Below are 12,260 nucleotides of genomic sequence, written 5' to 3'. Positions count from 1 at the left end.
GAACCCTGGTCCTCGGCTGTCATCTCCCCCGGGGTCGTCGGACGCAGCGTGGCCCCGTAGGCCGGTCGAGCCATCCCCCCAGCTCGGCGGGGAGGCTCTCTCCGGGGCCGGGGTCCCCGTTCCGGGTTCCACAGCCGATTGAAAATCGGGCAATCCCTCCCGATCAGGAGTGGTACTGGCAGGTGGGGAACTATCCCCGCCCGGGCCATGAACACACCGTAGGGAGTCCGGACAACCACATGGCAGGACTCGTAGGTACGGGTGTCCCCGTGTACGCAGGCTACCTCCATCGGTCCCCCCTCCTTTCCCCCCGCCAAGTCGGGACGGAGAAGGGTTACCACGCTGACCGTGTCCAGGAGGGCCTGCGTGTCCCGGTTCATGACCCGCACCGGTATTGTCGGGGTCCCGGACACCCCCTGCGCCCAACAGGTGGCCAGCAGGCAGGGTCAGCGCATCCCCTCATCCGCGTAGACCGACGCCACGGCGGGACTCTGTAGGCTGCGGGATGGTCCGGGAGATGGCTCTCAGCTGCTGGGCCACCTGCCAGTTCTCCAGCTGCCGGATGAGGTCGTCCACTGTGTCGGGATGATGGTGGGCCAGAACCCTCCGTGCGTCTGGCGGAAGCTGGCGAATGGTGTTGTCTATGAGAACCCGGTCCAGTGGGCTGGGACCCTCTCCGGCCGTGCTGAGCGATCTGCGGCCATGCTGAGCGATCTGCGTTTGTATCGGACCCGGATGTCGAATCGCCAGTCGTGGAAACGTAGGGCCCTGGCCGCGAGGTTGTGCCTGTAGTAGGCCAGTATAGCCTGTTTGAGGGCGGGATACTGGCCGGCGGTCTCGGACGAGAGGTCCTGGCCCGCCTGCTGTGCGGGTCCGGGGAGGAAGGGCGACAGGATGTGGGCCCACTGGTCCTCCGGCCAGCTCTCCCTCCGGGCGGTTCGCTCGAACACCTCTAAGTAGGCCTCCACGTCGTCATCTGGGCCTAGCTTAGTGAGCCAGCTGGTCGGGGCGGCGGTCGGAGAGTCGCGGACGGTGTACTGGGTGAGTCCGAGCACCGCTTCGCGGAGCAGGGCCAGACTCTCCGCAATGTCCCGCTGTATCGCGGTGGCCTGCCCCTGGATTTGCTGTTGACGCTGGGCGGCGGCGGCCCCATCTGGGTTCTGCATGATGATAGTGGGTACTTCACCGTGGGTTGTAGTGGGTTCCAATTGCCTGCATTCTCCACCATATGTGGCAACCCGGTTCTGTTAGTGGCTGTTCGTCACGGCAAGTACCACACACGAAAGCCAGGTTAAAGCCGTAGTCGGCGTTTATTCCAAAGGTAGGCAAAAGAACAAGGTAAATGTCACTTGGCTAGGGTCTCCGTGAGCCTCGTAGCCGGGGTCGTGTCGATCGCCTCCTCCTCCTAGGTCTGATGGTCTCTGCCCTCAGCTCCCTTTTAACGTGTCTGCCCGCTCCTTTCCTTTCCCTGGCCAGGTGTTTCCCATCGGGCTGATGAGGGTGAGGAAAGAAGTGCTCTCTGTCTCTGGATAGTGGATGGCGGCGGTACACGCCCTCCACCACCCGCCCCCGGATCCCCCTGGTGGGGAGCGGGTTGCCACAGTATATAATAATATTAATATATATGTCTATCCACACAATAAATAAATATATATTAATATATATTTAACATATAAATATATATACAGTATGTAAAAATAAGTATATTTATATATATATTCTGAGAAACGCTCCACAAAAAATTCATGGGTTTACATTTATTTTAGGGCAGAACGAAAATAGTCTGAAAAACGCTTCCATTCAAAATGCAATGGTTTACATTTCGTTTTGTGTAGAACGAATAAAGTCTGACATTCGTGCTCTGGGACACGATTCAGTAGATTCAGTTTTTGAGGAGGTCTGCTGCAAAAATTTGAGTATCCATAATACACAGCATTTACCCTTTGTTGCATTTGTGGTTTTGACGTAAACATAACTAGAGGGTGCACTCTACTATCTGCGCACTACCCTTATGGAGTCTCTCTCTCGCTGCTTACAGCGAGATGTTTACATTGTTTACTCCATTTAGACCTTTGAACTCTGTTGGAATCTTTTCAGTTGATTAAAGATATTCAACATTCCTTTACATCTTTAAAAATGTGGGTTTATTAAAACATATTTCCCCCCCTCACTTTGCACTACAGCACTGCCATCATTTTCTGCAGGAAGTACATTTTCCAGTTTGTAGTTTGCTATTCAGTCTAGTCTTAGTTGAACATTAGTTGTAGATTTACACAATAATTTGTATCTGAACTAGCAACCGTAACGATAAATTGTAACTTTGAACAACTGCTTCAGCCGTGATTAGTTCTTCAACACTTTTTAGAATTAATATCCGTCTACTATTGCGCTTTGTTCAACAATTCCTAAGTTATCCCTGTTAAGTTACGCTTAGTTCATCGACTCCGTAAGGGAGTAGTATCCACGTTCAGGGGCGTTTCTAGGTTTCATAAACATAGACCAGAGGGAAAAGAAACCTATCAGCTAAAAGCGAGTTGAATTTTCTAGCTAAAGACCACTGGCGTCCCTGATGTTGTTTCGGCCGGGCCGAAACAACATTTGATTCACTACGACTCCTTTCAGCTGCCCACTCCTCCTTCTCCTGGAAAAAATATATAAATAAATAAAACGCTTGAGGTGGCGTTTTGAAAAGAAAAACTTACATTTTATCTACCTGAATAAACAAAATACGCAGTTTGTTATGGCTTTAAATAAATACCTGACTGCTGTGCTGCTTATCCCCAAACATCTAAGGTTCCAATCAAGTTATTTCAGAGTAAAATGAATACAAGTGAGACAGACCTTACATATATATATATATATATATTGTCGTGCTCTTTGGAAAAGGTACTTGAATCAGGATCGCTTTTAACTCACTTTATTTGGTAAAGGTTTAGTCTCGGCTCTATGAAGCAAAAGGAGGGGAATTGTATAGGCACGCGTGGAGATACACTTAGTAGGGCATCTGAAGGATGCGTTACCTGCAGCATTCTGGACCCCCTGGGCTATGTGTTGTGACTTACTTACTGGGCAGGCGTGGAGGTGCCATGCCGTAATTCCGATGCCTCATTGTTCCGACGTCTCAATGGTCCGAAATATTTCCCATTAGATCGACATGCCACTATGCCGACGGTTCAATGTTCCGAAAACGGAACCCATTGGTCCGAAGGTCCGTTTGTCCGACTTTTCAAAAAGGAGGCGCATTAGGCCGACGGTTCAATATGCTGAATAGGCCAAGGCACAATTCCACATGTGTGATCATGAAACCAAAAATAAAAGACGATGTAGGCTAAGTTCCAGCAGTGCACTTCACCAAGCCAGACTGTTGCTGTGGGCTTGAACGGTCACAAGAGGTGAAATTATGAAGCGCACGTTATACAAGGACTAATACTTTTCCGGTCAAACGGTGAGTGACTAACAAATACAATTTTTATCTTTAGGGCCTATATGTGTTGTTTACTGTGTTTGCAGTGGGCTTTTAGCCTAAATAATATCGCTGGTATTGATTAGACTTATACCTCATACCGTGTACTTAGTCAAGTGTGTGTGTGTGTGTGTGTGTGTGTGTGTGTGTGTGTGTGTGTGTGTGTGTGTGTGTGTGTGTGTGTGTGTGTGTGTTCGTGCCCGTGTTGAGAAATAGACCTACGCTCTCGGTCCATGGGGCTGAAATACCGTGTCGAAATGAAGTGAAGCGTTGTCACTTTGCTCCCAAATATTCATCGTGAACGTGATATGTAGGCCTAGGTTGTATTTTGGAGAGAGAGTGGGAGAGAGTGGGAGAGAGCGAGAGAGAGCGCGAGCGAGGTATACAATTCTTTATATGTAGGCCTATTCGGCATATTGAACCGTCGGCCTAATGCGCGTCGGACAAACTGACCTTCGGACCAATGGGTTCCGTTTTCGGAACATTGAACCGTCGGCATAGTGGCTTGTCGATCTAATGGGAAATATTTCGGACCATTGAGACGTCGGAACAATGAGGTGTCGGAATTACGGGCAGGCCCCGGCGTGGACTCAGTTATGTGCTCTGATTGGCAAAGCATGGTGCTGAACTCCCACCCCCTGGATACCCGTATGTGTCTTAAAGGGGACATATTATGCAAAAACTCACTTTTTGCGGGCTTTTGTGATCATATTTGGGTCTCTACTGTTCGTATAAACACTCCAAGCGCGAAAAAAAAACATCCATCCGTTTTCTAAGTCAGTACAGATACTTTTTTGGCAAGAAACACAAGGCTGCTGTGAGCTGTTTGGTTGGCTCTCCTAATGTGACGTCGGGTTAGGGAAATTGGCATGGAACCACTCCCACCTTTCAAGTCCACACCCTCTAAATTCAACCCGGTATCACGCAATTGCGTGCTCCTGCGCACGAATGTTAATCTATTGAAGCGTGTTCCCGAGCACGATAGTCCGACTTTTTGCGTGTTACACAAAACGAAATGTAAACCAATGCATTCTGAATGGGAGTGTTCTAAGACAATTAACGTGCTCCACAAAACGGTACGAGAGAGAGAGAAAGAGAGAGCGGGAGGGACAGAGAGAGAGAGAGAGAGAGAGAGCGAGAGAGAGAGAGAGAGAGAGCGAGAGAGAGGCTTCAGAAAGGGTGTGCGCAGATAGTACAGTGCACCCTAGTTATGTTTATGCCAAAACCTATATATATAATTAGGCTGTGGAAATTGCAATAAGTTAAGAACACAACTTCGCACGTTGAGCACACAGCCGTGTGACTCGTTTATTTTGTAAAAAAGAAAACCGGAAAACAAAGCGTGCTGAAGGTAAACAAATCCAGCATGGTCTGTGACGTCATGAGACGCACGTAATCCTTAGGGACTGCGATCCCTGAACCACCAAGAACGTAAATGACATGCAGTAAACAACAACACAATTGAAAGAACAACACATAACGAAATACTGTAGGTGAATTATGTTACGGTCACTACAAGGCTATAATTATATTATTTAGCGTGTAATGAGACTAGGGCTGGGCGATATGGGCCAAAATGAATATCTCGATATTTTTTTACGATATCTCGATACACGATATATATCTCGATATATTTTGACTCTCCTCTAGAGCACATCATAAATGCTCGATTCAACCATGTCTGGCATAATGTTACGTCAGTAATAATTCTAGTATTACTGAAACATAAGTCTGCATGTAGATTACATGAAACAACATATTGTTTAAACTCATTAGTGCTTTCTATTGGAACAATTTAGAACTTGCACATAAGAAAAGGAAAATCACAGCAAGTTAGATTTACCAACACAGCATTTATTCAAACCGTTAATTATTTATTAACAGTTTGAATAATAATTATTATATATACACTGCCAGACGAAGGATCCAGTGCTATTCTTTTTCGAAACCAAATCCTCAGTTTCCATCCTTTTTTCTCTCTCTTGCTGTTCTCACTCACCGGTCGGAGGTACACACACCTACAGCAGCGCGCCTTCCAGACTACGTCACACACGCGCGTCCATGAGAATCTCGTGGACTCGCAATGGGCGGGGGGAGTGAGTGTGTTTAGAGAGCCACAGGAAAGAGCGAGAGAAGGGAACGCTGTGCGTTAAACAAACCCCGAGAAGCCCAATCCCTATGAGACCTCCCCACGTTACGGCCATCAGGAGGCGCACAGAGCTTTTGGCCGTGATATTATATAAACAATTGTATTATATTATATATTATTATATATAGAGCCCCGGGAGTCGCAAACGGCAACAATCACTTTCTCCTCCGTGCCGCAGTTCACCCCGGACTGCACTGCACCGAGTTTGACGGTTGAACGCTGGTTGGCTGTTACGTTACACATGTTCAACACGTGGCCACGCTGTTGAACGCTGATTGGCAGATACGCGTCTCTACGTTCACTTTGTATGAGATCTTGTCGCCCCGTCGCGTGAAAGCACAACGAGTATGCCGGCGGCGGCAAAAAGAAACATTGCGTGCCAATTTATATTCGATGTTCGCGATAGGGGCATTTTATACATCCCCTGGAGAACATCTCGCGATACATCGCATATATTCGATATATCGCCCAGCCCTAAATGAGACAATCTATAGCCAAATTGTCGAAGATGCCCGAGAATCTTCGGGGATATCAGCATGGGAAATCGGCGAATCAGACCCATGAAGGGGGGGGGGGGGGACACGTTAGTTGAAGGGGGGGGGGGGGGGGGGAGACACGTTTGTTGAGGGGGGGGGGAGACACGTTTGTAGGGGGGGGGGCACGCTCGACATCGAGAGTTGGTTTTTATTGAACGCTCGACAACGAGAGTTGGTTTTTATTGAACGAGACTTCAACACGGAACAGCTGCACGAAACGATGGTCACGTCACTCTCGGTGACGGTGTCGACAATATTGAACACACAAACAATGTTAATAGAACAACACACAACCACATAACATCCCGAACCCATTAACCCCACTTAATCCTAACAACAAAACAAGTTAACAAAAGCCCCATTTGTCAACTGAGAACCCCAATTCCCAGAATCCCCCGCGGCTCCGGAACACGGCGTAGCTTATATCAATCTTTATTATCTGAATGGGAAATGCAATATTTTAGGACAGATACACCATTAAACGCGTTTCTAATGACATTTCTAGCGAGAAATGTACATTTTCCTTACATAATCTTCAGTCAGTGAATGTGTATGATCTTTATTAATCTTTATTATCTGAATGGGAAATGCAATATTTTAGGACAGATACACCATTAAACGTGTTTCTAATAACATTTCTAGCGAGAAATATACTTTTTACTTGCATAATCTTCAGTCAGTGATTGTGTCTGATCCTTAGTTTTATAGTTATTAGGATTTGATCGGCTCGCTCGCATGTTTCAACGACGTCAGGTTGCTTTCGCTAAACTAGCAGCTCACGTGCTTCCTGCGTTTGTGTTATTAAACTGTTACTTTATGTAACTTTTAATGATATCATCTTGTTAGAAACACGTATATCTGAGAGCCAACCCAGTCGCCAAAAGCATACGTTGACAGTGTACTTTTCGTGAACACTGGATTACGTCGCATTTCAACATAAAATAGCGTGTTATACACACACACACACGCACAGACACACACACACAAGCACACACAAGCACACACACGCACGCACAGACACACAGACACAGACACACACACACACACACACACACACACGCACACGGTGCATTTCGCTGCTAAAACAACAACAAAAAAATATTCCCTTAAATATTATTACTTTCAAAACGTTGGGCAAAATGGCCAATAATATCATTTTTTATTTGGGATGCTTCTAGGACATTTTGGGTGGATTTTGAACGGTATGTGGGGGGCACGTTTTTTGCAGGACCTGGCAACCCTGCACTGTTGCCCGAGATCTGGATCCACCCCGGCGTGGTGCCGTCTCCTTCTGACCTTTTGACTCCAGACTTCTGGGGGAATAGCTCAATCAATTCATTAGTCAATCAGAAGCATGTAAATATCGTCCCGGTGGCGTAAGAGGACGAACAAGGTGTCCTTCAACATCTACGCTTCCAGGAGATTGCAACGGTGCCACACATGAGCATATTCGAACATGTTTAATGGTAGTAATTAGCTGTCGAAATTGGAGGCCTTAATCAATACTGAGCAGCTATTGATTTGCTTCCCGATAAAGATTTGTCACAAATGACATGTTATTTAGCATCTACACGTTGAGCTGAGTCCAATGACACCAAGAACGACACTCTAGCTAATGGTAACATGTGTTTTACATGGTACACCTAGGTCTAGGACATGATCTCGGTGTAGCAAGAGGCCGAGCTTGATCTCATTGGACTCAGCTTAACGTGTAGATGCTAATTAACATGTAATTTGTCAAAAATCTCCATCGGGAAGCAAATCTATAGCTGGTCATTATTGATAAAGGCCTCCAAAATCGACAGCTAATTACTACCCCGAAACATATTCAAATATGATCATGTGTGGCACTGTTGCAATCGTCTCGAAACGTAGATGTCAAAGGACACCTTGTTTGCTCTGTTGCACTACCGGGAAGATATTTTCATACTTCTAATGGATTGATTCATATTTTAAGGTTCTCGGAGTAAGACTTTAAGTGGCTGCAGCAGAAGTGTTGAGACGAAAGATGATATCAAGAGATTTATAGAATATTCCCATTCACATTATGATTCTTCGTCGTAACATCCGACCAAACATCCTTTACATTCACAGAGCGAAGATTATGAAAGTCCAGGCTCAGCAAGTGCTCCATCTCGTTGCACCTGCACCCAGCGGCTCGCTTGCAAGATTTTGGCCTGAAGTTCTTCCCAGACCAACACCCTAGCCATCCAACATGCATATCTGAGAATCAGGCCTCTCTTTAATAATGACAAAAAGTTATGAGAGAAACACACATTAACTTTTTGTTATCTCATAAGCGGCGTGGTGCCGGCTCCTTTTGACCTTTTGACCCCCGACTTTAAAAACATGGCCACAGGCCAGCTGTGTCTACACACCTTTAGCCACAAATGTACACCTCCATCCCACAAAAAATGGGGACTAGAAACTAACCTCTGTCTTATGTACATTTACTGTACTGTTGGAGGTCACGCCCCTTTGCCGACCTTTTCGAGATAGCTAGGGATGCTAAAATGTTTACACACATTTCCCGGGGCCCCGTGTAGTCTCACTCCGAGAACCTTAAAATATGAATCAATCCATTAGAAGTATGAAAATATCTTCCCGGTGGTGCAACAGAGCAAACAAGGTGTCCTTTGACATCTACGTTTCGAGACGATTGCAACAGTGCCACACATGATCATATTTGAATATGTTTCGGGGTAGTAATTAGCTGTCGATTTTGGAGGCCTTTATCAATAATGACCAGCTATAGATTTGCTTCCCGATGGAGATTTTTGACAAATTACATGTTAATTAGCATCTACACGTTAAGCTGAGTCCAATGAGATCAAGCTCGGCCTCTTGCTACACCGAGATCATGTCCTAGACCTAGGTGTACCATGTAAAACACATGTTACCATTAGCTAGAGTGTCGTTCTTGGTGTCATTGGACTCAGCTCAACGTGTAGATGCTAAATAACATGTCATTTGTGACAAATCTTTATCGGGAAGCAAATCAATAGCTGCTCAGTATTGATTAAGGCCTCCAATTTCGACAGCTAATTACTACCATTAAACATGTTCGAATATGCTCATGTGTGGCACCGTTGCAATCTCCTGGAAGCGTAGATGTTGAAGGACACCTTGTTCGTCCTCTTACGCCACCGGGACGATATTTACATGCTTCTGATTGACTAATGAATTGATTCAGCTATTCCCCCAGAAGTCTGGGGTCAAAAGGTCAAAAGGAGACGGCACCACGCCGGGGTGGATCCAGATCTCGGGCAACAGCGCAGGGTTGCCAGGTCCTGCAAAAAAAGTGCCCCCCACATACCGTTCAAAATCCACCCAAAATGTCCCAGAAGCATCCCAAATAAAAAATGATATTATTGGCCATTTTGCCCAACGTTTTGAAAGTAATAATATTTGAGGGAATATTTTTTTGTTGTTGTTTTAGCAGCGAAATGCACCGTGTGCGTGTGTGTGTGTGTGTGTGTCTGTGTCTGTGTGTCTGTGCGTGCGTGTGTGTGCTTGTGTGTGTGTGTCTGTGCGTGTGCGTGCGTGTGTGTGTGTGTATAACACGCTATTTTATGTTGAAATGCTACGTAATCCAGTGTTCACGAAAAGTACACTGTCAACGTATGCTTTTGGCGACTGGGTTGGCTCTCAGATATACGTGTTTCTAACAAGATGATATCATTAAAAGTTACATAAAGTAACAGTTTAATAACACAAACGCAGGAAGCACGTGAGCTGCTAGTTTAGCGAAAGCAACCTGACGTCGTTGAAACATGCGAGCGAGCCGATCAAATCCTAATAACTATAAAACTAAAGAACAGACACAATCACTGACTGAACATTATGCAAGTAAAAAGTATATTTCTCGCTAGAAATGTTATTAGAAACACGTTTAACGGTGAATCAGTCCTAAAATATTGAATTTCCCATTCAGATAATAAAGATTAATAAATATCATACACATTCACTGACTGAAGATTATGTAAGGAAAATGTACACGATGACCCCATTTTTCCAGCCTGTCTACATCCAGTTCGCAAAAGCCGTGACAAGAAAAAATGGCTGACAGCAGGTATCTTTGTCACATTTAGGATTCAAACACTTCAAACACATGGCATAACTCATTTATAGTTAGCATTGAAAAATAGTCAGTCTATGGATTCAACTAATTTCTTTAGTGGCAACTGTTTTTTCCCGGTTTAATAATTATTTTTGTCTGTTTTAGGAACTCCAGCGTTCTATGAGCTGGAGAAGGTGCTGAGTAGCAAAAGGGTCCTCAAGGACATTGCCAAACTTAGCCCCCACTTCCAGACCTCATCATTAGAGTCGTTTCACAGCGTCATCTTGCAATTTGCTCCTAAAAATGTAGTGTTTCCATTCCTTGGGATGCTTTGCAGGTAAAGGAAACTTTCATCACACAGAATGTTCTAATCCTCAATACAACCAAAACCAAAGAACTCAAAGTTGACTTTAGGGGAAAAGGCAGGCCAGCACCTTCCAATCTCCATTAATGGCCAAGTCGTGGAGTGGGTCTCCTCCTTCCGTTTCTTAGGCACCACTATCCACCAGTCCCTATCATGGAACCTGAACATTAGTCTCATTATTACCAAAACCCATCAGAGACTATACTTCCTCCGTCAGCTGAGGAAATGTGGGGTTAGTCAGGCAGGCATGACCCATTTTTAGCGTACACCTCAGGTGTAGTCTGCCTACCATAGCCTCACACTATGCCACCAGAATTTCCAGGAAAGCTGGATCATCCCTGACCCCTCTCATCCAGCACACCACTTATTCCTACCATCAAGGAAGAGGTACAAAAGCATCACAAGTAGAACATCACACTTTTAGGAATAGTACCTATCTACAAGCTATACGCCACCTGAACATGCACTAATCACTTTATGGTCTACCTCTCTTTGCCCTTTTTGCACTACTGTACTTACCATTCATGTGTTATTTATGTGCCGTTTTTGGCTTGTTGTGTTGTTATTATTGCTGGGTGATATATGTGAGCATAACAAAACACATTCCTATCAACTGTATTTTTATATTGTTGAAATGGCTATAATAATAAGCTTGAACTTGAACTTATCTTTACTGTACAAGACTCTACCTGGCTGCTCTACATTACAATGAGAATGCTGATCGAGACCAGGCCACCTCATCCTCTGGAAAACCTCTCTACAGGATGCATTTCCCAAAGGCAAGGAAGGGAGAGTGCAGGGTGAAAGCCATCAAAACCGAGACAACATTTGGTAAGTTATAAAAAAATGTTTAGTATTCAACAATAAGACCTGTACATTTTGCATACTATTGCACTTCAGTATCTTCACGCCAAATAAAACAATAAATAAGTAAAAAATTAACAATTAAATAATTGAGAAACGATACATATTTACATAATTGTTTGTGATTGTCAAATATTGCACAGAATATGTGGAAGTATTGATGGGCTTCATCATGGGGCCAGTCTTTGAAGACCCAGCAGCATACAGGGATGACCTTCTGAAAATCCACATCCCTCCGGACCTGTGTTCTGAGTTCGAACATCCAGAGAAGGAGGAGGTGATCGCCAGCTATGTGTCTCGCTTCAATCCAGGGGAGGCAGTCTGAAACCCACATATTGTCCTTGGCTGTCAGGAAACTGTCGACGAACACGCTGGACCACACACGACGGGATGACAACCCTTATTTTGCGTCCAAGGAATCCCCAAAACACCAACTCACAAAGTTTCTGTAGGCAAGATACCTGTAACGACTAAAAGTAATATTGTATTGTTTAGTAAGTGAAATAGTTCTGTCAGACAAAGTACAATTGTCACATTTCCTGGTGGCTGAAAAGATCAGTTTTATTTCCATTTTTGCTTTGTGTAATAAATATTTTTTTGTATTTCTAAATGTGTTGTGTGAGCATGTTTGCTACTAGCTGTATTTGCAGATAGTAATCATACATAAGAAAGAAAGCAATCAGTATTGGGACATTGTCCAATTCTATGTATTGGAGTGCAAGGCTAGTGACCTACTGTATGAACACAAGTAAAGTAAGACTAAAGTCTGCTTGCTGAAAAATGCAGTATGTTGCCATATATGTCACACTGTACATACTAGGGAA

Source organism: Gadus chalcogrammus, chromosome 11, assembly GCF_026213295.1.
Source record: "Gadus chalcogrammus isolate NIFS_2021 chromosome 11, NIFS_Gcha_1.0, whole genome shotgun sequence".
NCBI classification, from domain to species: domain Eukaryota; kingdom Metazoa; phylum Chordata; class Actinopteri; order Gadiformes; family Gadidae; genus Gadus; species Gadus chalcogrammus.
Note: the sequence above shows the minus strand (reverse complement) of the source record.